General features: G+C 42.5%; 1 long non-coding RNA gene across 2 annotated transcripts in view; it reads left to right on the top strand.

The window, feature by feature from the left end:
* The window catches only part of LOC137621428 (uncharacterized), a 337,042-nt gene that overhangs the window by 301,540 nt on the left and 8,753 nt on the right, over positions 1-26,749 (top strand). Inside the window, exons 7-8 of one of the 2 annotated variants that reach the window (XR_011040226.1) lie at positions 10,219-10,232; positions 11,551-11,665. This is a non-coding gene — a long non-coding RNA (uncharacterized lncRNA). The remainder of the gene's footprint in view (positions 1-10,218; positions 10,233-11,550; positions 11,666-26,749) is intronic. The other variant, XR_011040225.1, reaches the window with a different exon arrangement.

The raw sequence follows: 26,749 nt of genomic DNA, 5'->3' as shown, positions 1-26,749 counted from the left end.
AGCGGGTGGCAGATCTAGCTAAAAAGGTCCTGAGAGTAGTGACTGGACACAGCGAAGGATCCTGGGGAAGAGAGATGATCTTCCAAGGGGACCACCTATTTTGCGGGTCCTCATTTTTAGCTAGGAAAGCTCTGTCTGGGGTAAGCAGTACTTCGCCTGTAGGGAGGAAATCTATGTTTTCCGGGTTACGTGAGAGCGCTGCTAGTTCTGAGATTCTAGCACCTGAGGCCATAGCTGATAGAAATAACGTCTTCCTAAGCAGAGTGATATAAGAGCAGGACTCGTTGTCAGTGTCCGACGCGAGTTTGAGGACATTGTTCAGAGACCAAGAGACTTTTTGCGGCCGATCCAACGGCCGAAGCCTAGCACATGCTTTTGGAATAGATGAGAAATAGGAATCAGCTAGGTTAATGTTAAACCCAACCAGGAATATCTTCTTCAAAGCTGACTTGATGGTAGTTATAGTACTAGCTGCCAAGCCCTTGTCAAATAAGAACCTAAAGAACGAGATGGCTAAATTCGGAGTCATACGAGTGTGGTCTGAATTCTTTAGGAAACCTGCTAATTTCTTAACAGCCGAATCATATTGACGAATTGTCGAGTCCCTTTTGTCCGCTTCGATGAAGAGAACGTTTTCCGGGTCAATGTTTGCGTCTTTATGAGCTGCAAACTTCATGAAGTCCACAAAGTTAGGGTTTTGGCTATCCTTGAGGAATCTGACACAGTCTGTTTGAATTACTTGGGTTAGTTTGGGGAATGGAATCCGGAAGGGTCGGAGTTTCAGCTCGAGGAGGAGAGGAAACCAACTGCTCTTTGGCCAGTGAGGTGCTACTAAGGCCACTGTCCCCCGGAAGGAGCGTAGTTTGTGCAATACTTTCATAGAAGATTCACTGGTGGAAATAGGTAAATCTTCCTCCAATGGTTCCAATCCAGGGTTAATGCGTCTATGGCATAAGCCTGAGGGTCCATGTTTGGTGTCACATAACAAGGAAGTTTGTGATTCATCTGAGTTGCGAATAGATCTACCTGAAGGCCCGGAACCAGCCTGAGTATCCACCGGAATGAAATTATGTCTAGAGACCATTCTGATTCCAGTGGTTTCGTCCTGGATAGTGAGTCCGCTATCACATTCTGGACTCCCGCTAGGTGGGTTGCTGACAGGAACCAGTTCTTTTCTGCTGCCAAGGTGAAGATAGCGACCAGGATCTGATTCAGGTTGGGCGACTTGGATCCTCCTCTGTTGATGCAGTGTACTACGGCTGTGCTGTCTGACACTACTCTGATGTGGGTCGACCTCGGAGGAGAGAGCCTCTTCAGGGTCAAGAACACTGCCATGGCTTCGAGAACATTGATGTGGAAGTGTTTCATGGCGGGTGACCAAGAGCCCTGAAACATCTGACGTTCGTAGTAACCCCCCCATCCACTCAGAGACGCGTCTGTATGAATTGTCACTTGTGGGGGTGGGAATTGAAGAGGAACCGATTTGGAAAGGTTCTTCGGTTCGGACCATGGCTGTAATCTCATTTTCAAGACAGAGGGGTTTTTCGAGACCTTGTCTCTTAAAGGTACTGTGGCTCTCTTTCTCCAAACTCGATTGATGTCTTTGAGTTTGGCTTTCAATAGGCGATCTGTTACTGAAGCGAATTGAAGAAGGCCGAGGATTCTTTCTAAGGCTCTTCTGGACACCTGTCTGTGTTTTAGAAAATTCTTGACCTTGGAAGCTATTTCTCTTACCTTTTTGGGAGGTAGAACCAGCTTGTGCCGTGCAAGGTCCCACTGTATGCCTAACCATTCGAAGCGGTCTGATGGAAGTAGGCGGGATTTTTGGAGATTGACCCGAAATCCCAGTTTGGCGAGAAAATGAAGTACTTTCTTCGTAGCTCTGTTGCACTCCAGGGCTGACCGAGCCCAAATAAGCCAATCGTCCAGATAAGCAACGATCTGAATCCCTTGGTTCCTGAGTTGTTCTAGCACTGTCTCTCCCAGTTTCGTGAATATCCTGTGTGCAATGTTGAGGCCGAAGGGCATGACTTTGAATGCAAAGGCTTTCCTGCCTAGACGGAAACCTAGGTAAGGAGAGAAGTTTCGAGCTATTGGTACGTGATAATAGGCGTCGGTAAGATCGATAGAGGTGGTGACGGCCCCACGGGGAAGCAGGGTACGTACCTGAGAGATGGTCAACATCCGGAACTTGTCGCAGAGGATGTAAGAATTTAGCTTTGACAAGTCCAGGACCACTCTCAATGCCGACGAGCCTTTCTTCGGAACTGTGAACAGGCGGCCTTGGAACTTCAGCGATCGAACCCGTTTGATTGCTTTTTTCTGTAGTAACTCGGTGGTGTACTCTCTCAGAATGGTTGTGGGTCTCTGGAAGAAGGTCACTGGTGGAGGAGGAGAACCTTGTGACCATTTCCACCCCAAGCCTTTGGAGACTATGCTGTGAGCCCACGGACTGAAGGTCCAACGGTCTCGAAAGTGTTAAAGTCTCCCCCCTACCGGAACTATATCATTGCGAGGGAGTGAATCTAGGTTCTTTCCCTCCTCGAGAACCCCTTGTCCTAGGTCCGCCTCGTTGACGGAACTGTCCTCTAGCCCTGTAGCTACCTCTCTGGTGTCCACGAAAGGGACCTGAGGGTCCGTAGCTAGGGTTGTATGCGGGTGAGGGCATCCAAACGGGGTTGGGTTGGGTACCTGGGGGAGCAGTGAGGTAGACCACCTGTTGAGGGTGTTTCGGCTGTAGAGGAGACGAAGCAGTGGGAGACTGTGAAGACGAGTGGGCAATCGGCGATTGTTGGTAGTGACCTCGGCTCGTCTTGTAAGGGGCAAACCTCTGTTTCTTCCTGAAGAAGGTTTGTTTTTGACCTTCAACCCTCTTTTTGGCAGTGAGGCCCCACCTCACTTGCAAATTTTGATTTGCTCTCGCAGCGTCTTGTAGTACCTTGTTCACCTCCTCCTGAGGAAAAAGGTTCTTACCCCAGCAGGGGGAAGCTATCAGCCTATTCGGTTCATGCCTGATCGTGGCCTCAGAAAGAACGTGCTTCCTGCAACTAACCCGAGCCGAACAAAACTGTTGTAAGTCGATTTGGAAGGACAGAGACAGGTTCTTTGTGAATACCCGGAACATGGTCTCGGTCGGATAAAGTGAGGTTAGGGACTCCACGGAGGTAATGGAGTGGAGAGACCTAGCCAACCTATTCCGTGCCTCAAACTCAGTCTTGAGAAGAATATCTGGTAATTTAGGAAGCTTCTCGGAGAACAGATTAGAGGCACAGTCTGGGTCTAACTTCCCTACTGTGAAAGTAGCGGGGGCATCATCCCAGATAGTAACGGTACTCGGAATGAGCATGGAGGTGGGATCGGTCTCTTTAAGAGCCGGCATGGCAGAACCTTCTTTGATAGCCTGAAAAGTAAGAGCTGCCACTTTATCTGTAATAGGCAAGGTAATACCTGGAGAAGCTGTAAATATGGTGTAGGCTCCTTTGTGTGGGGTGAGCTTGGAATTAGTGCAACCCCAGTCTGACAACGTCCTGGCCCAGAAAGCTTGGGCCTGCTCTTTAGGGAATATTACCGTTTCCTTCGGTACCTTGTCTAACCTAACCAAGGCATGTTCTTTCAATCGGACGAAGCCGTTGAATGGGAATTCTAGTCCCGGAGGGTAAAATTCTAAGTCCTCTAGAGGACGGGTGCCTATGCCCTCTAGAGTTATGGCACCATCAATATATGGAGCATGTAAGGCAAACCTCCAAGGGTTGTTTTTCTCGAAGGGAGGTAACTTCGATGCGTCCGGGGCTGAAGGAGGGGGCATCTGAGTTCCGGAACGGATGAGACTTGCCACCATATCTTTGAGCTCCGTCATAGCTCCTCGGTCTGCCCTAGACTGTTGAAGATATTGTTGTATCTGTTCTTTCACAATATCCCTGACCATGGCGGCGGATAAAGGGGGCTCCCGAGCCTGATCCTCTAACGAAGCCCTGGACTTAGTAGACTTTGACTTCTTAGGAGTCACGGTTTTAGGTATAGCAATATGAACATCAGGATCCTTTGAGGGTCCCGGAACCGGTGACACTGATAATGGCAAAGCTGAAGGCTTAAAGGTACGTAGTGGCTTCACCTTGGGTCGTACAGGAACGGAGGGACCTCGAGGAGAAGCCGTAGGTTTATCAAAGCCGTGAAAGGAAGTAGTAGAGGAAGGAGTGTGGGGTGAAAGGGGGTCCACCAACTCAACACCACCTACCTGCTCATCCATGGGTTCCTCGTCCAGACCTAGGTAGGGCTCGGCCTACGCACTAAAACCTCTTCCTCAGTTAGAATGGTTGCTCTAACCACTTCAATTAACGGGGCCGCTGTCTCCGGTGGAACTGCTGCAGTAATAGAGCCTGGGAATAGGCGAGAAGCCATGTCTCCATCAAGGAGATAGGGTGCGCCAGCAGGCGCATTCCTCCCAAACCCTGACACCCAAGGCCGGAGAGTAGCTCTCGCCTCCCTGAGAGATTCATCATCAGCCTGAAAGAGGAGAGAGGGAATTAATGATGAAGCCAAAACTGAAGTCAATATATAAAGAGCAATTAATTCTTCGCAAAGGATATTAACAGGGACACTAGAACCAACTTACCTCCTCGCTCATGAGTAGGGCTGACAGCTCATAGCAGAGCATGCATGACTCCGGAAACCATATCGTATAGGGGGCTTGTCCCGGTTCCCGAGAGAAGGATATGGCGCAATGGGCATGGGCCCGGCATAGATCATGGCCCATGGGATCAGTAAAGGCAGCGGAGCAGCCCCTGGCAGTGCAGCGGACTTTCTGTAAAAAGAAAGAAGACATAAGTCTGGATGTTCCTTGAGATTCTTGTCATTGACTTATTAATCAGAAACACTTAAATCTTAATTAATGTGTGAGTATGGTAGTAGCTAACACCTTAATAAAATAAGAAATTATAATAGAAACCAGTAACCACGTAGCATGAATCTCTAAACTTCATCGGTATCACACTGTTAACTCCGGTTCTGGACTCCTGCTTGATCTCTGTTTTTACCGGAGGTCCGGTAGCAAAGGCCCGTCATCGTGATATCGTGACCGTCTCCGGTACGATAACATTAACCTCAATGAATGAGTTATCTCCAGTGAAGCCGGAGATACGATGAAAACGGGGGCCTTAACGGTGTAATTGTGATCAAACATGACAAAGGTTCGTGTGTAAAAGGCTTCAGCCGGAGTCCGAGTGCCGGATTTCACCGTTGCACTCCAAAAATCTGCTCCGGAACGATAACTAGTTCTCACCCAATGAGTATCCATTATAGCGGAGCATAACTCAAGGCGGAGCTAAGCATAACTCAAGGCGGAGCTAAGGGTGTCGGTATAAAACGACCCCAATTAATGACTCATACACTAACGTACCTAATAATAGTGTTAGCTATATTAACAGTAACCACATCAATAAATCGTTTATAATATTAAACGTACTATCATCAATTCTGATACTGAGAGGAGGCCTGAATAACCCGTGATCGTATAAAAACAGAGAACGGGAAATTCACCTCTCTTACTCAAAGAAAACGAGAGAAAGGATAACTCATACCTGTAGAACAGGAAACGAGCACTCTATGCTTTCGCTCTCCAAGGTTACATATTAAAAATTAACATCACACAATAAATAAGAAAATTAATAAAATTGATTGCTTTTCTTAGTAATAGTAATAACGAAGAATAACGACAACGTAACAAATAAACAAGGATACTGTATAGTCTAAAACGAACCCTCCAGGAGGGTACAAATTAACAGACTAAATCGCTAAGCTTTAAATCGTTACTATGCTTTAAAACGCTATCTTAAATCGCTATTCTTCGTAGGTCCAAATTGGACTTGCAAGCAAATAAATACCATAGTAAAAATTAATAATAATTAATGATAACATAAAAGGCCATAAAACATAAGTGATATAACCTAGCTGACAGAGTACCAGATAGGCAAAAATAACTAGAAAATTTACCGAAGCGAACATACCCAAAATGGCTGCCGATACCTCGGCAGGACAGCCGCTTCCAAAACTAAAAACCACCATAATGGAAATAGAACAAATGCCCGGTACTGCCAAAAGCTGCCAAAACAAACTATGGTACTTAACATTGGTAAGGGTGAAGTAACAACGTCAGTCATGTTGAAATAACGAGAAACTCTTCGAAAAAACACTGTGCCCAAAAAAAACTCTGCTTGCTGCAAGTCCAATTACAGAAGGATGTCCTAGAGGGCGCGCGTGGTAGGTGTCGTTGGGGAGTTCAACCATGTTATCTAGGGCCTGTCACGGCCCTCCCCATTGATGAAGGGATTATCTAAATGGAAGACAACCTGTGAATAGTGGTTTACACACGCCTTTGTTTAATACACGACACCTACAAGGTGTTCGCGCGAGGGTTGTAACCTCTGCATTCCATGCTTTTATCTTTCTCTAGTATATTTTGAAGATTTATATTAGGAAAGGTATAAGGAAGGACCTTTCTCACCGGCCGTCACAGGCCGCCCCAGAAAACTTTATATTAGTGCTGTCTTGTGATTTGTAGTCGGTAAAATCTATAAAAAATGAGTACAGTAATGTATTATGTAATATGCATATTTCATGTGATTATATATAGGTTTTCTCTTGAATTTTAGGTTATATATTGAATGTAAACATATGCACAGAGGAGACGAAGAATATTATCAAGGTAATCACAATGTTTTTGAAATGATTTCTTTGTAGTTATCTATTACAATATTTAAGTAATAAAGGTTTCCTTGTATATTCTTCACGCTGTGTTGTCAAAATACCTTGTGACTTATAAAAGTTCTGATGCTTTCAATTGGAGATGGATCAGGATGACCTAGTAGTAGAGTCAGAGGATGATGGGAATGTTAATTTAGAGGATTCATTTACAGAGACAATACCATAAAAGGAAGCGTAACACAAGGAAATTAACTTGAAAAGTGAATTTCCTCAGGAAATGATAAACTAATTGTTTTTCTAGACTCTAGAGGATATAAGAATATTGATCATTGTTTAGTTGACCTAATTTCTTCTATAATGATTAGTTATAAACTTTTTACCATATAAAATTAAGCAATTAATATTTCAATTGTACAGTAGTGTGTAAATAAACGTACAGTATATTGGTAATTAATGTACTTCTTACGGTGAGTATTACAACACCCACTTGGACATGGCTGGTTATCTGGATTTAATCAGTTAATCCTGAATCCATGATGAATGGGACTGTTATTATGAGGTCATACTGTAATCCTTTCTAGAAGCCACTGAAATTAGCCATATCTCCTGGAACAAAATGCAATTAAACCTATAGATTTCTAAGTAGCATCAGATTCTGTAGATTAAACGTGATTTGAGTTTTTGCGATTGAATAGCTTGGAGTACAGTACAAATAATGTTTTATAGCTAATTAATGCCAGGAAATTTGTCTAACTATTTTAAAAGGGTTTCCTTATTTTAGAACATTTCAAGTCCCATTTTTTTAGGTAATGTAGATCTACTGTACCTCACTGCATGTCAGGTGCATAATTCAATTACTTGGCGATGATTGCGGTATGGATAACTTTAGCTTTATGAAGAAATATCATTCAATTGATTTTCAGTCGTTGAATTTGATTTGGTTTGAATTTATTTTACGTAAATATCGTAGCATACATGAAAGCACTGAATGTGCCTCGGTACTTTTTAGCCTAGATTTCATAAACTTAATTCATAGTACAGTACCTTTTTTCTTTTAAAATATTACTTTCATTTAATTGAAGGTACTGAAAGGTGGATTGAAGGTGATTAATAGTGAAAAGGAATTAATATAATTATTAGTACTGTATTTCTTGATCGTTGAACATTGGAGATGATATCTTCTTAAGAGACCATAAGTAGATCATTTCCTATGGATGATTCACTTTCAAAATTCGTTTCCATATCATTTTTGTGGTCAATGTGTTGTATCGTTTCCAGAAACTTTCCTGTTGAAGTTTAAAACAAGGAATCCAATATGACAAGTTACCAAAGAAATGTGTCTTCTCTGCTCCTAAGAAATGTTTCCTTCTCTGCCCCAGGGCCAGTTTTATCAATATGCGTAGCACAAAGTTTGCAAGGTCAAAGTAGGGGAGACCTATGGATTCAGTCTCTACTGAGTCTATCACATCATCTCATTCTGAAATGCATCTGACAACCAATGACACGTTATCACCAAGAACCAATGCCAGTATTGGAGACAAACTTTCCTCTGTTCTCGTATGTGCTCGTCTGGCATCTTCTATATGTTGTTAATCAATTAAACAGATGTTGTCAGACAATTGAACAGATGTTCTTTCTGTACGTTCATAGTACCAAGATTCAGGCATCTCCCTCAGCCATCAAGTCAAGTGCTGTCAATTATCTACGTTTTGTTATTCATTATTCTTAGCGACATAGTTAACATAATAAACATACCGAATTATTAATCTCCAAGTGCTATAGTATTTACTTTGAGATTTGCTGCTTGCTTTAACTTGCTTGGTGACACTTACTTAGTTTTGTATTTGTTTTCAAATACCACATGGGAGCAGTATAGCTTTTGAGTATCACAGCATTGTTGTTCACATTTTTTTTCAAGGCTAAGTCGTAGTTATTATTTTACATAAGATTAGATGGAATTGTTGACAATTTTAAGCAGACAGCACAGTAAGTTTTTAAGGTTTGTGTCACCTCTTCATTTCTTACATATATATGGGTGTTTTTTTTTTTTAAAGGTGTCTTGGAGTTATTGAATAATACACCTGAACTGCCGACATTTTAGTGATGTTACGGGAATGTTTAGGCTAGAATATTTTGTTGCTAATTATTTACCTTTGCATTATAATATTTTGTACAAGAGCCTCTGGTGGCAGGATTAACATTCCTTACTTTTAATTTGAAAAGACTTGGGTTTGATGTCAATGTGAAGTAAAACTGTAAATAAGCCTTCATTATAAAACTAATAGACTAAAATACATCATCTTTACATGGTGACTCGCAGTGTCAGGGGCATAACTATGCCCCTGGGCCTTCTTAGCAGATTATTCTGATGCAGGTTTAAAAGAAAGGATGTGAATGCTCCAGGTGACTTTCTCAACCTTTGACATGACCCACAGGTACTCGATACGATCTCTATCGGTCCGGTGGTGGCTGCACAACAGCTGGTTGTATACCGCAAGCTCCTTATTGGATAAGTAGCAGAAGGTTGAGGGCACTGTTACCCGGTTTTAGTCTGCGTGAATGAAAAGATTTGACTGGCTCTCATTCTTTTCTTCATCCTACTCTCTCGTGGGGAAAGCAGCATCTTTGGTTCTCTGCATAAGCTGACCTCAAACCATTGCAGGTAAACCATGCTCCCTTGTGTACCTAGTATTAAGCTAATACTATTGCGACCCCATACCCTGGCGAAGTGGTATTGGGAAGTGTTGGTCACATTAGGTTTTTCCTACATAGACTCGGATTAACTTAACTAGACAGTCACACTTCTGCACATCTCAACACACAGCTTGCGTAGCCCGCGTACCTTGCGTAGCAAGGTTTAACGTGGGCAGGTACTCCTTATTTCTGAGTACTAACATACTCGGATAAGGAGACCCCGGGCAAAGCCAAAAGCCAGATTGGCAGGGACGTCCACCCTTCCTAATGGGTGAGTCACCCCTAATAAATAGCATGGTTTGTATTCCAGTTACGGAACAAATGACAAATTCGTAGATAATTTGTATTTTTCCTAACTATACAAACCTTAGCTATTTATACAAACTTGCCTGCCATCCCTATCCCCCTTGAAGTCCTACCTCCAAGCAAAGTGACTAAATCACAGGTATGTGAACGGGAGTGGTAGCAAGCTACTCCCCCTACCCCTGCTAATTAGCAGTGTGTGTAGTTAATCCTCATTAAATTTCAATGGCTTGTCATTTCAGCTCCGCCGAAAGTATAACCCCTAATAAATAGCTAAGGTTTGTATAGTTAGGAAATATACAAATTATCTGCGAATTTGTCATTTTTAGAGTATATTATGAAAGTATTTGATTTAAATTATGAACAATTGTTAGAATTTACAATTAACTTACTCAGTGTCAAGGTTGTTTTTGAATTTTATTTTTGTTTTGCAGGTGTAGGTTGAGCTTGAAATATAATTGATCAGTAGTAAACAATAACTACTACTACTACTACTACTGTTGTCATATCGAACATTCTAAGTTTGTGCAAACAAGGTAATTTAGAGGAGTACTTTTAGACTTTGAAATAAAAATTCCTAACAAGATTAATAAGTTGGAAAGTAGCTATCCAGCATTAGCTAGTGTACTAGTTAAGGGAGTAGTAAAAAATAGAGGATTGGGCATGAATGTAAAGAGAGTTCTATATGAGAAAGTGATTGTACCAACTGTGATGTATGGATCGGAGTTGTGGGGAATGAAAGTGACGGAGAGACAGAAATTGAATGTGTTTGAGATGAAGTGTCTGAGGAGTATGGCTGGTGTATCTCGAGTAGATAGGGTTAGGAACGAAGTGGTGAGGGTGAGAACGGGTGTAAGAAATGAGTTAGCGGCTAGAGTGGATATGAATGTGTTGAGGTGGTTTGGCCATGTTGAGAGAATGGAAAATAGCTGTCTGCTAAAGAAGGTGATGAATGCAAGAGTTGATGGGAGAAGTACAAGAGGAAGGCCAAGGTTTGGGTGGATGGATGGTGTGAAGAAAGCTCTGGGTGATAGGAGGATAGATGTGAGAGAGGCAAGAGAGCGTGCTAGAAATAGGAATGAATGGCGAGCGATTGTGACGCAGTTCCGGTAGGCCCTGCTGCTTCCTCCGGTGCCTTAGATGACCGCGGAGGTAGCAGCAGTAGGGGACTCAGCAGTATGAAGCTTCATCTGTGGTGGAAATGTGGGAGGTTGGGCTGTGGCACCCTAGCAGTACCAGCTGAACTCGGCTGAGTCCCTGGTTAGGCTGGAGGAACGTAGAGAGTAGAGGTCCCCTTTTTGTTTTGTTTCTTGTTTGTTGTCGGCTACCCCCCAAAATTGGGGGAAGTGCCCTTGGTATATGTATGTATGTACTAGAAGAGGGAAAAAGCTCCAATTTTGTAACTGTTTTGGATATAATCTAAAGTAACGTTGTGGTTGAGTGAAAATGTAGAATATATTTAATGTTTTGAAGTACAGTAAGGAGAACTTTTAAGAAGTTAATGGACTTTTTGCAGCTATTACAGTATAGTTTTTTATCATCTTTGCCTTCTTGATATCAGTTTGTTCATAGGTGGAATAATTCGACTTGCTCATTGTTGATAACTCATTAGCTCTTTTCTTTCCTCCATGTCAATGTTGTTGTTTTTTAAGTGAATTTATTTATTTTTTCTCAGAGAATTACAGGAAAGTGACAGTACTAGTGGACATGCCTTATTAAATTCATTTACATTTTTACAAGACATAAATGTACCTTGACATAATATAAATAATAGTTAATAAGAAAATTAACATTTATAATTTTGAGTGTTGCCAAATTGAAAGCTATGATTTTTTATTTTGTATACTTTTGCAGGTCGAGTCAATATTGGTGTAAGAGATGAAGATCAAAATACTATTACTGCTCTCATCAGATTTAATGATCACAAAATGTTTGTGTGAATGATATTGAACATTTGAAGCCAAATAAGGTAAAGTAAAGTGTACTGTAAAGGTAGAATTTAGATATCAAAATGATTTAATGTAAGTACATTACCAGAGTACTTTTGTTTTCACAAGGTTCAAGGATATGCATTACTGTACTCATTTCCAAACCACAGCCAAGGTTTATTCTTTGACAGATTGCACACAGTCTTCCCTTAACATTTTAAAGGTTTAAAGGCCGCTCATGAATGGCAAAGGCTAAGGGTAGTAACAACGCCCTAGCTAAGAGACTGGCCCTATATACATATGAAAGGTGCCCAAGTCCCTTCTTCACCCAAGCTAGGTCTAGGGAGGGCCAGGCAATGGCTGTTAATGACTCAGCAGATAGACCTGCTCACAAGGATGATGAGGTTGCAGACACTACAAGAAACTATCAAGCTTGAGCAGGAATCGAACCCCAGTGTGGCAGATCGCCAGGGAGGGACGATTCCATTAGGTCATCAGGTTTAATATTTGTCTATACTGTTGTATATGATTGTTCTTGGGATGGAGTTTACCTAGCTAAGTGAAAGTAGGGGATCTAACGATATCGTTAGGGTGGGAGCGCATACCCAAAGTTTTCTATAATCAAAGGTATTTGCTGATTAATACCCTTGATTTTAAATGTTAAGGTCTGATTGCAGACAGATACTATACACAATTTCGTGGTCTATTGGAATATTTCTATTCCATTCTAATGATGGCCAGATATCAAAGTGTTTGCTTTTTTTTTAACAAATAGTAGTATTTTGCCTTTGAAGGGTCCCAATCCCCTACTATTTCTCCTTTGTACTTGTGATTTCCCTTTCATGTTTCTGCAGTCTCTCATAATCTTCCATCACCTTGAAGTTTAAGGATTGAAGGTCAGGTCAGCTGCTAGAAAGGTCAAACAGATTTGCTGTCATTGATATCACTCGTTTTAAGTAGAATAATTTTTTATATATTTTACTTTGAATTTAGGAATAAAATGCTACTATTCTTATACCATATTCTCTACTTGGAATAAAATACTACCAATAAGATATCATAAATCTTTGTCCTGGAATCTGTCCTATGATAAAATAATCGTTAGGATTGTTGATAGAGAGATAAATGAGTAAAGATCAGCTTATTTGTAATAATCAAGCAGTACGAGAACTTAGGAATAAAAGCTCAAGAAAAAAGTAATGATTTGTTAGAATTGAGTTTTGGAAAAAATATATAGGAAACCTGCTAACCAATGTTAATCAATGGAGATAAGTGACTGATAGAATTAATAAAAAGGTTTTATATGTCAGAGGTTAAAGTTTATTTTAGTAAGTATAAGGAATTTAATGAAAAATTACTTTTAATATGACTTTGGCAATTGGTCGTGTGAATTTTCTATCCCATGCTAATATGTCTTAAAATCAGAGCCTGTCCTTAGCTGAGGCCCATAGAATAGAAAAATAAACCATTTAGTATTCTAATACAATATACAGTAATTATGTGGTGAACTCATTTTTACATGAGACTTCAATCATGGCACTTGACTAAGAGGAAGCACATACAATTGAGAAGAGTACAGAAATAACTTTTAACTTTAACCTAGCTAGATATCTAGCATGCTATTTTTTGTCCATCGGTGACCACTTTCACCAGTATTGTCCTGGCAAAGATTTATATATGTTTTATGCCATTATTTTAGCATTTAGATTACCAAGAGCACAGCGCCTGTGCGTAATACATTACTTGAAGTACAATTTTATATTTTTGTGAAAGAGCAATTTGATTTTGTTTCCCAGATTACAGGAAAAAGGAGAAGCAAAATACTCTACGATAATCTAAAAGATAGGACACATGAAGTACTGTAGTTGGTGAACTTTTGTTTAGAGAAGAGGTTATTAAGTGCAAATAATAAATCTTACATTATGCAGTAATCACTCATTCATCGCCACTTTAAATACCCATTCACTCACCTCGACTGAAATTTTTACAGCTACATATTACCAGTATGTAAATGTAAATGAATTAAATGCCAAAAGTAAAAATAAAACTATGCAAATATTGAACACTCCAAATAGGAGGGGAATACCAATGATTGCTTCAATGAGAATGGTGTTTGCCCATTGTCTAGGGGACGTGGTAGCTACCCTATCTAGGCATTGTATCGGGGATTATTTTACGTTGCTTCAGTATCACAAAAGCTATCAATCGGCAGTATCACAGTGTGTAAAAGAATAATCGACTAATGCATAACACTGTGATGAAGTGTGTGCTGCCAAATGTTTCTGTACAAACCATAAAAAGAGCTGTTGTGAATGATAATGCCACTGTTATATTAGAATTTATTTTTTACTGATTTGTCTATTTTCTAATTTTATTGTAGAAATTGGGTGATTAATACACCAGATTGATAAGCATATCCCTGATAATGGTTTAGTGACATATTATAAGCATATTTGCTGGATGACTTTTGTACAGCATTATTACCCTGACTTGCATTTCTTTCCCCTAACTTTGTAATGTTAATGCTAACAATATAAAATTAAAACTTTCTTAGCAGTTTTCCATGTTTTATATGACGACAGCTTAATTTTTGCTTGCACCATCTCATTGCTGTGTTTGGCACACTTAGCAAAGTCAGCCCCTATCAAAATTTTTCAATGTCTGCAGTTTTGTTTTTATGAGTATTATTTTCTAACATCTGGAAGACGACAATGCATTGCATTGGAAACTTTGTTCCGAACTGAGAATTAGACCAGAGTTAGGGATTGATTAGTATCCTTCCCTAATTGGCACCATACTACAGGACAGTATAACTCCTCCTCTTATCATTCTCCACATCCACAAGCCAGTACGCACTTAACATTCTCACTGAACCAATCAGGATATGTACATTGCTCAGTTACTCTGGCTTGCTAAGTATACCTGTTTTTCCATCCTACTTGAGGGAGTGATTTTTTCTCTGGGTTCATCTGCACAAAATGCAGTCCTATTTGTACTTCGCCATTCAGGGCGGAAACATACACAGTATTGCACTTCCTCTTTTTCACAAATGAATTGCATTGTGCATTGTATGGGTATTAGAAGAGCTGATGAATGAGGGTTTACTGTATGATGAAATTTTTTTATCTCTTCCATACTTTCTTCACGCAACTAAAGTTTGCAACAACTACTCATTAGGTTATTCTACGTTGGATTATTTCAGTAAATCTTCCTTGAGAAACATGTGCTATTTATTTTTTCAATGGTAGCTCTTCTAAAGTAAGTACTGAAATAAGTAATTTTAATATGTAAATTATTCCTTCCCCAAGTTCCTGTAATCTGGGCAGTTGAACTATAATTTAAGCATCATTTTCAGAAAATAAAAAACTGAGATGATGGTTTACACAGATGAAGAATTTTTACTGGTCCAACGCTAATGGTGTGGTCACTATGGGTGAAAGGTTAACACAATTTTATCTCTCAAGACTCCTTACATTTCTGGGTCGACCTCTGACGGCCGGCGAAAAAGTCCTTCTTTGTACTTTTTCTGATATAAATCTTCCAAATATACCAGAGAAAATTAAAAGCATGGAATGCAGTGGTTACAACCCTCGCGCGAGCACCTTGTTGGTGTCGTATATCTAACAAGGGCGTTTGTAAAACACTATTCACAGGCTGTCTTCCATTTAGATAATCCCTTCATCAAAGGGGGAGGGCCGTGACAGGCCCTAGAGAATACAGTTGGGTTACCCTACCGACACCTACCACTCGCGCTCACCAGGTCATCCTTCTGTTTTGGACTTGCCCGCAAAGTTGATAAGTGTTTTGCCCAGTGTTTTTCGAAGTGATTGTCGTTAATTCAACATGACTGACGTTGCTACTTCACCCTTACCAATGTTAAGTACCATAGTTTGTTTTGGCAACTTTTGACAGTACCGGGCATTTGTTCTGTTTCCAATATGGTGGTTTTTAGTTTTGGAAGCGATTGTCCTGCCGAGGTATCGGCAGCCATTTTGGGTTATGTTCGCTTGGGTAAATATTCTAGTTATTTTTGCCCATCTGGTACTCTGTCATCTAGGTTATATCACTTACGTTTTATGGCCTTTTTGTGTTATCATTAATTTTTATTAGTTTATACTATGGTATTTATTTGCTTGCAAGTCCAATTTGGACCTACGAAGAATAGCGATTTAAAGAATAGCGAATTAAAGTTTAGCGATTTAGTCTGTTAGTTTGTACTCGCCTCAGAGGCTTCGATTTAGACTATATCCTTGTTTATTTGTTACGTTGTCGTTATTCTTCATTCTTGGTTATTACAATTACTAAGAAAAGCAATCAATTTTATCAATTTTCTTGTTTTATTGTGTGATGTTAGTTTTTTATTATGTAACCTTGAGAGCGAAAACAGAGACTGCTCGTTCCCTGTTCTACAGATATGAGTTATCCCTTCTCTCGTTTTCTTTGTTAGCTCGAGTAAGAGAGGTGAATTTCCCGTTCTCCGTTTTTATACGATCACGAGTTATTCAGGCCTCCTCTTAGTATCAGAGTTGATGATAGTACGTTTAATATTATAAACGTTTTTATTGATGTGGTTACTGTTAATATAGCTAACACTATTAATAGGTACGTTAGTGTATGAGTCATTAATTGGGGTCGTTTCATACCGACACCCTTAGCTCCGCCTTGAGTTATGCTTAGCTCCGCCTTGAGTTATGCTCCGCTATAATGGATACTCATTGGGTGAGAACTAGTTAACGTACAGGAGCAGATTTTTGGAGTGCAACGGTGAAATCCGGCACTCGGACTCCGGCTGAAGCCTTTTACACACGAACCTTTGTCATGTTTGATCATAATTACACCGTTACAGCCGGCTTCACGGGAGATAACACAATCATTCATTGAGGTTAATGTTATCGTACCGGGGACGGTCACGATATCACGGTGACGGGCCTTTGCTACCGGATCTCCGGTACAAACAGAGATCAAGCAGACGGCCAGAACCGGAGTTAACAATGTGATACCAATGAAGACTTCACAGTTTCATTATTACGGTCCCTTTTTCATCGAATCTCCGGCTTCACTGGAGATATCACAAACATTCAGTATTAGAGAATGTTATCGTACCGCTGAGGATCACGTTTTCACGATGACGGACCTTTCTCACTAGTTCTCCGTTACAAACAGAGATCAATCAGACGATCAGAATCAGGGTATGAACCCTTTTTCATGAATAATCACTATCGTTATTACGATCCTTTTCATCGAATCTCCGGCTTAATCGGATATCGTACAGGCGATCAGCATTGAGGTTCATATTAGTTTTCCTCTGGTGTTCACGTTGTCACTATGACGGACCTTTGTACCGGGGATTGTTACCGGAGCTCCGGTACAGACAGAGATCACTCAAACCACGGGTGGCCAATCTCTTGTTTTGCTGTAAAGGAAAGGATTTAACATGAATACAAAGTAAACTGTACTTACTTTAATGACACTTTGAATTTGCGTTGGTAATATTCATTAGCTATTCTTGAAAGTCCTAATAAAAATATATGAACATAACTATGCCTATATTTATGCATATATTTAATTCTAACTATGTATAAATATGGATAAATATCCATACAACATCGTGTTCAAATAGAAATAAATTGATTATGCCTATATTTATGCATTTTTAATTCTAACTATGCCTAAATATGAATAAATATCCATACAACATAGTGTTCAAATAGAAATAAATTGATTGTGCCTATATTTGTGCATATTCAATTCTAACTATACCTAAATATGAATAAATATTCATACAACATCGTGTTCAAATAGAAATAAATTGATTATGCCTATATTTATGCATATTCAATTCTAACTATGCCTAAATATGAATAAATATCAATACAACATAGTGTTCAAATAGAAATAAGTTTCCACTCAGTACTGGGAACCGAACGTTGGCCCCTTCTAATGAAGGGGCGGGTCGAGACTAACCATGCCATGAGAGGCTATCTACTGTTCCTTGAAACTCTGGTCAGTGAACAGATGAATCAATAGAATACTGATAGCCAGTAAATAATGTTAGACCCGGTTCTGAACGTCTGAGTCAGGGGTGGCCAACCTGTGGCGGATGCGCCAACAGTGTCACATTTCATGAATACAAGTGTCGAACTATACCCCAAAAGATAGTACATTAAATGACTATTCTTTAAAATTTATTTTTATGAGTTATACAGCTGATCCCAGCCTGTGAATAGGATCACTAACCAAAGTTCAAGGAACATCCAGACTTATGTCCCCTTTCTGTTACAGAAGGTTCGCCTACATGGTTCCCGTCAGGATGATGGTGAATCTCTCTGGCCTGCAAGAGAGGCTCTCTGCCCTTGGGTATCAAGGTTGGGAAGAAATGCTCCATCTAGAGGTCCCTATCTCCTCAGAGTGTCCTCTCTAAGGTTGGACGACGACCCCATGGACGGGCAGGTAGGTGGGGATGAGTTTTGAGCCTTCAGCTTTGCAATTACCTACGTCACCGACCTAGGACCCTTAATGGATCCTGATGTTCATGTTACCCTGCATAAACCGTGACTGCTAAAAGCAACACATTCTAGGGAAAACCAAGGGGCTATGACGGAGCTCAAAAGTATGGTGGTGAGTCGGATCCGTTCAGGAACTCGGAAGTTTCCCCCTACAGCCCCAGGCATATCGAAGTAACCTCCTTCGATAAAAACAACGCATAGAGATTTGCCTTACATGTTCCATATATAGATGGTACCATAAATCTGGATGGCATAGACGTCCTCCCTCTGGGGGACCTAGATTTTACTCCCAGGTACTAGAATTCCCGTTCAACGGATTCGTTCGATTGAAAGAGATTGCCATGGTTAGGTTAGACAAGGTACCGAAGGTAACAGTATTATTTCCTAAAGGGCAGGCCTGATCTGTCTGGACCAGGATGTTGTCAGTCTGGGGGGTACGATAATTCCAAGATCTGCCCTTCCAATTCGACCTACACGTTTGATGGTCTGATCGGGTTAGTTGTGGGAAATACGTTCTGTCTGAGGCCTCTATCAGACAGGAATCGATAGTCGGTTACCCACTCGTCATCACAGCCTTCCTCTGATTCGACGTCTATGCATCCAAATCCCCCTCATCAGGTGGTCTACCTCACTGATTCCCCAGGTACACAGCCCAACCCCGTTGGGATGTTTTACCTGCATACAGCCCTAGATCCGAACCCTCAGGCTCCTCTCGTGGACACCAGAGAGGAAGCTACAGGAGTAGAAGACAGTCTCGCCATCGAGACGGACCTAGAAAAAAGGGGGCTCGGAGAAGGAAAGTACCTAGATTCACCCCCTCACAACGCGGTGGTCCCAGTAGGGGGTAGACTTTACCATTTTCGAGACCATTGGACCTTCGGTCTGTGGGCTCATAGCATAATCTCTAAAGGTTTGAGGTGAAAATGGCCACAAGGTCCTCCTCCTCCACCAGTGACCTTCTCCCAGAAATCCACTCCCATCCTGAAAGAGTACACCACAGGGTTACTCAAGAAGAAGCAATCAAACGGGATCGATCACTGAAGTTCCAAAGCCACCTGTTCACGATTCCGAAGAAAGGCTTGTCGGCATTGAGAGTGGACCTGGACTTGTCAAGCTAAACTCTTACATTCTCTGCGACAAGTTCCGGATGTTGACTATCTCTCAGGTACGGACCTTACTTCCCCGTAGGACCGTCACCACCTCTGTCGATCTTACCGACGACTATTATCTTGCGCCTATAGCTCGAAACTTCTCTTCTTATCTGGGTTTCCGCCTAAGCAGGAAAGCCTTTGTGTTCAAGACATGCCCTTTGGCCTCGACATTGATCCCAGGATATTCACGAAACTGGGAGAGAGAGTGTTAGAACAACTCAGGAACCAAGAGATACAGATCATTGCTTATCTGGCCGGTTGGCTCATTTGGGCCCGGCCGGTCATAGAAGGCAACAGAGCTACGAAGGAATTACAGTACTTCAATTTCTCGACAACCTGTGATTTCGGGTCAATCTCCAAAAAATCTCGCCTGCAACCATCAGGCCGCTTAGAATGGTTAGCCATTCAGTGGGACCTTTCGAAGCACACGTTGTCTCTCCCTTCCAAAAGGTAAGAGGAATAGTTTCCAAGATCAAAAAATTTTCTCAAACAATTCACTTCAGTAACAGATCTCCTAATAAAAGCCAAACTCAAAGACATCAATCGAGTTTGGAGAAAGAGAGCTACAGTACCTATAAGAGACATGGTCTCGAAGATCCCCTCTGTCTTGAAAATGAGACTACGCCCATGGTCCGAACCGAAGGACCTCTCCAAATCGGTTCCTCTACAATTCCCACCTCCACAAGTGACATTCCATACAGCCGCGTCTCTAAGTGGATGGGGGGGATTACTCCGAACATCAGATGTTTCAGGTTCTTGGTCTCTCCATGAAACAGTCCCATATCATTGTTCTCAAAGCCATGGCAGTGTTCTTGACCCTGAAGAGAGACTCTCCTCAGAGGTCGACCCACATCAGAGTAGTGTCAGACAGCACAGACGCAGTACACTACGTCAACAGGGGAGGATCCAAGTCACCCAACCTGAATCAGATCCTGGTCACTATCTTCGCCTGGGCAACAGAAGAGAATTGGTTCCTGTCAGCACCTCACCTAGCGGGAGGCCAGAATGTGAGAGCGGACTCACTATCCAGGACGGATCCACTGGAGTCAGAATGGTCTCTAGACATAATTTCATTCCGGTGGATACTCAGGCTCGTTCCAGGCCTCCAGGTAGATCTATTCGCAACTCAGATGAATCACTAACTTCCTTGTTATGTGACCCCAACCCTGGACCCTCGGGCTTATGCCATGGACTCATTACCCCGGGATTGGAACCATTAGAAGATTTCCCTATCTCCCCCAGGGAATCTTCTAAAAACTTTTACACAAACTACGCTCCTTCCGGGGCGCAGTGGCTTTAGTACCACCTCACTGGCCAAGAACAGTTGGTTTCCTCTCCTCCTCGAGTTGAAACTCAGTCCCATCCGGATCCCGTTCCTCAAACTGACCCGAGTATCCAAACTCACTGTGTCAGATTACTCAAGGATAGCCAAAACTCTAACTTTGTGGACTACAGGAAGTTGGCAGCTCGTAGAGATGCGAACATTGAACCGGAAAACGATCTCTTCATCGAATGGGACAAAAGGGACTCGACAATTCGCCAATATGATTCGGCCGTTAACAACTAGTAGGTCCCCTAAGAGTGCAGACCATACTCGTATGTCCCCGCATTTAGCCATCTCTTTCTTGAGGTTCCTATTTGACAAAGGCCTAACAGTTAGCACTTTAACCACCATCAAGTCAGCTTTGAAGAAGATCTTCCTTGTTGGGTTCAACATTAACCTAGCTGATTCCTATTTCTCATCAACCCCAAAAACATGTGCTAGGCTTCGACCTTCAGTTCGGCCACAAAAGGACTCTTGGTCTCTGATCGGTGTTCTCAAACTTGCGATGGACACGGACAATGAATCCTGCTCTTATATCACTCTTCTTAGGAAGACTTTATTTCTAACGGCTATGGCCTCAGGTGATGGAACATCAGAACTAGCAGCTCTCTCACGAAACCCGGAAAACATAGATTTCCTCCCTTCAGCCGAAGTACTCCTTTTCCAGACAAAGCTTTCCTAGCTAAAAAATGAGGATCCGCAAAATAGGCGCTCCCCTCGGAAGATTATTCTTCATCCCCAGGATTTTTCTCCATGTACAGTCACACTCTCAAGCCCCTTTTTAGCTAGAACTGCCACCCGCTCGTCTGGCCCCTTGGTTATCAGGGAACAAGGAGGTACTATTTCCATTCACGGTATCAGGCAACAAATCCTCTACTTCATTAAACATACTAATCCGGAAGCATTTCCCCAGGCTCATGATATACGGACAGTAGATGCCTCCAACAATGATTCCCAGAACAGGGACTTTGATGATTTTAAAAAATATACGGGTTGGAAATCCCCTATGGTTGTCAAACGCCAATATCTAAAGATCTTACAGGCCCTTAAATGCCGACGATGGCAGAGGGGAGCCTTATCCCTCCCCATTAATCTCCTCTTCTTCCTTTCTTCCATCTCTTCTCTTCTCCCTCCTACCCGCCACTCACACCACGTCGCCGCTCTCCTTGGTAGTTCGTTAGCCCTATGATATTTGCCATGTTTAATTCCTATGGTTTAACTATTATTGTAGTTACCGTTCCTTTAATGTTTAGATATACTTAGACATGTAAGGTTTGATGCCTTTTGCGATTCGACACTCAGTTGGTTCCTTGTCGTCATTATTACTTAACCTTACGTTCCCTATGTCATTTGGCTGGTTGGTAATTGGACGATTACTTTATTATATCATAGTATTGTCGTACATGGTGATTGTATTCTCCTCATTATGTTATTAATTTATTGGGCTTGGAAGGCATTCTCTGGTACTTTTTCGCCGGCCGTCACAGGTCGACCCAGAAAAGGGATTTTGACGAAGGAAAAATCTATTTCTGGGGAAAGACCTGTGACGCCCGGCGAAACCCTTCCCGATTATTTTTGTACGGACCCACCCTTTCCTTGCCAAGCCATATGTTCTTGCAGAAGGATGACCTGGTGAGCGCGAGTGGTAGGTGTCGGTAGGGTAACCCAACTGTATTCTCTAGGGCCTGTCACGGCCCTCCCCCTTTGATGAAGGGATTATCTAAATGGAAGACAGCCTGTGAATAGTGTTTTACAAACGCCCTTGTTAGATATACGACACCAACAAGGTGCTCGCGCGAGGGTTGTAACCTCTGCATTCCATGCTTTTAATTTTCTCTGGTATATTTGGAAGATTTATATCAGAAAAAGTACAAAGAAGGACTTTTCGCCGGGCGTCACAGGTCTCTCCCCAGAAATAGATTTTTCCTTCGTCAAAATCCCTTTTTCGTATTTGTGCGAATGATATTTGCAAGGTGAGGTTTGCGAAAGTGTCGGTTGACCCTCACACTATCTGTATGGGTTGCAGGGGGTTTGAATGTGCCCTAGATAATAGGTGCAAGGAATGCGAGGTTTTAAGTGATGATAATTGGTTAGCTATGAAGCGCTATGTGCGCAAACTTGAGGTTGATAGAGTTAGAAGAGCTAAATCAAAGTCAAAAGTCTGCTAGTGAGCCTAGCTTAGATTTATCTATTGACCCTTTACTTGTAACCTCTTTGGAAGTTATTCCTTCCCCGAATGAAGTAACTCCTGCCCCTTCTACAGGATCTGTGCCTACGGATGACCCGGGGTATGCTAAATTGGCTGCTGAATTAGAGGCCATTAAAGCACAATTGGAGGCCTTTAAAGGTAAGGGTGTAAGTGAAATTAGTGCTTGTGAAAGTGCAGTGGAGGTGGCAACTGATCGAATCTGTCATACCCCTAGGTCTAGACCTCTACCAAGCTCCCAGGACCAAGGGAGAAGGTACGTCGAAAGCCGGAAGGGGGGTGAGAGGTGCTTATCCTCGGTCAGTCGTCACCTCAGACAGTCCTGTTGCGATCTCCCAGGCTGCTCTTGACCGCCGTAGAAAAGGCGTGTCGGATACGTTTGTGTCTTCGCCTGATCGTTCTCCCAGACGTAATTGGCGTTACGAATCAAGACCAATGAAGAGAGTGTGGAACCGGGATGTGCAGTCTCGCTCTCCCTCTCCCGGTTCGAGTAGCCGAGATCCTGATCCTTCAGAAGACGATTTCGATGTTGTTCCTGTTAAGAGGGGGAGTCAGATCAGTTGGCATATCAACAGGAAGGAATTGATGGCCATTTTGTTAGGGCTCAAGGCCTTCAAAACCTTGGTGTCAGGAAAGACTGTGGAGATCAATTCCGACAACACCACAGCTCTTGCGTACATAAGGAAGCAAGGGGGAACTCACTCCCTCTCTCTGTTCTCAACTGCGAGAGAGCTTCTCCTTTGGGCGAACGAGAACAAGACTCAGCTGTTGACAAGGTTTGTTCAAGGGCAAAGAAACATCAGGGTAGACATGCTCAGCAGGAGGGGACAAGTCCTTCCCACAGAGTGGACTCTCAACCCGCATATCTGTCGGAGCCTCTGGAAGTTGTGGGGCAGACCTGTAATAGACCTTTTCGCCTCCGGTCTAAACAAGAGGATCCCCAACTACTGCTCCCTAGTCCCGGACGAGGAAGCTGTTGCAGTGGACGCCTTCTTGATGGATTGGACGAGGCTGGACATGTATGCCTTTCCCCCGTTCAAGATCATCAATCTGGTTGTCAGGAAATTCGCTCTCCTCGATTCGGGACGAATGATCCTAGTGGCTCCATTCTGGCCTGCGAGGGAATGGTTCACGGAAGTGGTAGGGTTGCTGATGGACTTTCCAAGAAGACTCCCGGCAAGTCCAGATCTTCTCAGACAACCCCACTTCGAGATATTTCACCAAAACCTCCTCGCTCTCAATCTGACTGCCTTCAGACTGTCGAGAAGCTCGTTAGATCTCAAGGCTTTTCGGCACCAGTGGCGAAAGCTATTGCCAGAGCAAGGGGGATCTCTTCACAAAGAGTCTACCAGTCAAAGTGGGAGACCTTTAGAGCTTGGTGCAGGAGGCGCAAGGTTTCCTCGTCCTCTACCTCTCTAAGCCAGATTGCAGACTTTCTTTTGTACCTCAGGCAGGATGCTAAGCTGGCTGTATCTACCATTAAAGGATACAGGAGCATGCTCTCAACCGTCTTTAGGCATAGAGGCTTAGAGTTATCTCAGAATAAGGACTTGCAGGACCTCATTAGGTCTTTTGAGACAACGAAACAGGTGCACTTAAGGCCCCCTTCTTGGAACCTGGATGTGGTGTTAAAGTTTTTGTGCTCCAAGAAGTTTGAGCCTATCTCGCAAGCCTCTCTGCGAGATGTGACTAAGAAAACCCCCTTCCTTTTGACTCTAGCGACTGCCAGGAGGATCAGCGAGGTCCAGGCAATCGAGAAGCGTGTAGGCTTCACCCTAAATGGAGCGGTTTGTGCCTTGAGGTTCGACTTTCTCGCCAAGAATGAGAACCCTTCGAAACCCTGGCCCAGGACTTTTGAAGTCCCTAACCTCACGAATCTAGTGGGTCAGGAACAGGAAAGCCTCCTCTGCCCGGTTAGGGCTCTCAAGGCTTATTTGGCCCACACTAAGAACGTGAGGGGTGCTTCCAACTCCTTATGGTGTTCGGTGAAGGATCCTCAAAAACCCCTGTCAAAGAACGCTTTGTCCTTTTTCCTGAGGGAAACTATTAGGGAAGCCCACCTCTTTTGTGAGGAAGAAAACTTTGCCCTGTTAAAAGTACGGGCTCACGAAGTAAGAGCCATTGCTGCTTCACTGGCATACCAGAAAAATATGTCCGTTAGGCAGATCATGGACGCAACGTTCTGGAGGAAGCAACTCTGTCTTCGCTTCTCATTACCTCAGAGAGGTAAGAGTGGACTATGACAAGTGTTATACCTTGGGCCCATACGTAGCTGCGGCTTCTGTATTAGGCAAAGCAGTTACTACCCCCACTCAACCTTAGTTTATGTTCTTGTATATGGGTTTGTGTTTTTTATGGTTGTCTGAGGTCCTCGTCTTGTGGTACAGTTCCCTCAGTCCAGATAGATAGTTTATATCTATTTCTGCAAGGTTAGGTGGTTAGCTTTAGTAAGGTTGCAGGTTTTTATTATATGGGAAGGTAGTTTCTGAAGTCTAGTCAAGTTGTTGGTTCTACCCCTTTGACAGACTCGATTGAGTTGTTTGCAGCGTAGCAGGTCTACTCCTGGCTGAACACTCCTAAGGGAAAGCGACTCTAGAGGCAGTTACCTTTGAAGTCAGCTACCTTAGCAGGTAAGGAATCAAGGTGTTTGTTCTCCTACAACTCTTTTGTTGTTTCCCCAACTATGTTTTTCTGTCTGTTTCCCTCCTCCAAATGTGTGAATCAGCTATATATATATAACTGCCAGGTAAGTACTATTCATAAAAATGGAGTTTTTATGATAAAATAAAGTTTTATGAATACTTACCTGGCAGTTATATATATATTTTAAAGCCCACCCACCTCCCTTCAGGAGACAGGTCGGGCAAAGATAATCTGAGGAACAGAAAACGGGAATGATTCCAAGTACCACCCTGTAAGGGTTGTTAACCATCTGACCACACAACCACCACAAGGCGGTTGCCGCGATTTTTTATTAAATTCTGCCGCAGTCGGAGACTCAGATATATATATATAACTGCCAGGTAAGTATTCATAAAACTTTGTTTTATCATAAAAACTCCATATTGATACTTCTTGTTTGAGGGAGGTCATTCGTCTCATGGCTGATAGACGAATCTTTGTCTTCTCTCTGAGGTAGGTTACTTCATTAGCTGGTGATAATCAAACATCGACAAGATGTTAGTCTCCTAAATATGATTTCTCTACATGCACAGCTGAAAGGCATAATTCTTAAGCATGCAGAGCCCTAGAACACTTTGAACATACTGTATCGTGAGTTCATCTCTATGCTCGCTCTCCTACTAAATGCACGTCGCCCAGTAGGGCTCGTTCTAAGTGCTCTTCTGTCAATCTTTTGTCTTGCAACAGACGTGTCATGTGGACGGACTTATGAAAGTCATGCCTCTCGTTCTCGCTTCCCTAGGATGCAATCCACTTAAAGACATGCTTCTGGTGACGTGTTCGACAATGTTTCCCCTGTCCATGCTTCTTTCAAATGAACCATAGCAAGGAGGTTGACCCTCATTGTCTTCTGGATCAGCCCTGGTGAATGTCAAGGAGTCTCACGTACATGAATCCCAGATTTATTGATCTTTCGATTTCCCTATCAACTTGGACATTAGGAGACGCAACAGGCGTAAACCGCAAGTGACTCCGTCCAGAGGGGACAACAGGAGACTGAGACACATGGGCTATTTGTCCCCAATGAAATTACCCGAGCAGATAATTTCCCTTGTAACCTATTGAAATTGTTCCTGTTTCTCAGCAGTGGAGGACAGAAGACCCAAAGGCTGTGACGGCATAAGTTGACGAGAAACATACTCCTTCTCTGCGATCGTATGACAGACCCTGCTCATCTAGTCATTTCCCCCCCCCCCCCCATTGCTGCACCCCCTTGATGAAGGGAACTGAAGGGCTACAAGAATAAGCCTAAGAGT

Source organism: Palaemon carinicauda, chromosome 28 (genome assembly GCF_036898095.1).
Source record: "Palaemon carinicauda isolate YSFRI2023 chromosome 28, ASM3689809v2, whole genome shotgun sequence".
In the NCBI taxonomy this organism is placed as follows: domain Eukaryota; kingdom Metazoa; phylum Arthropoda; class Malacostraca; order Decapoda; family Palaemonidae; genus Palaemon; species Palaemon carinicauda.
This window is presented reverse-complemented; position numbering and strand designations above follow the sequence as displayed.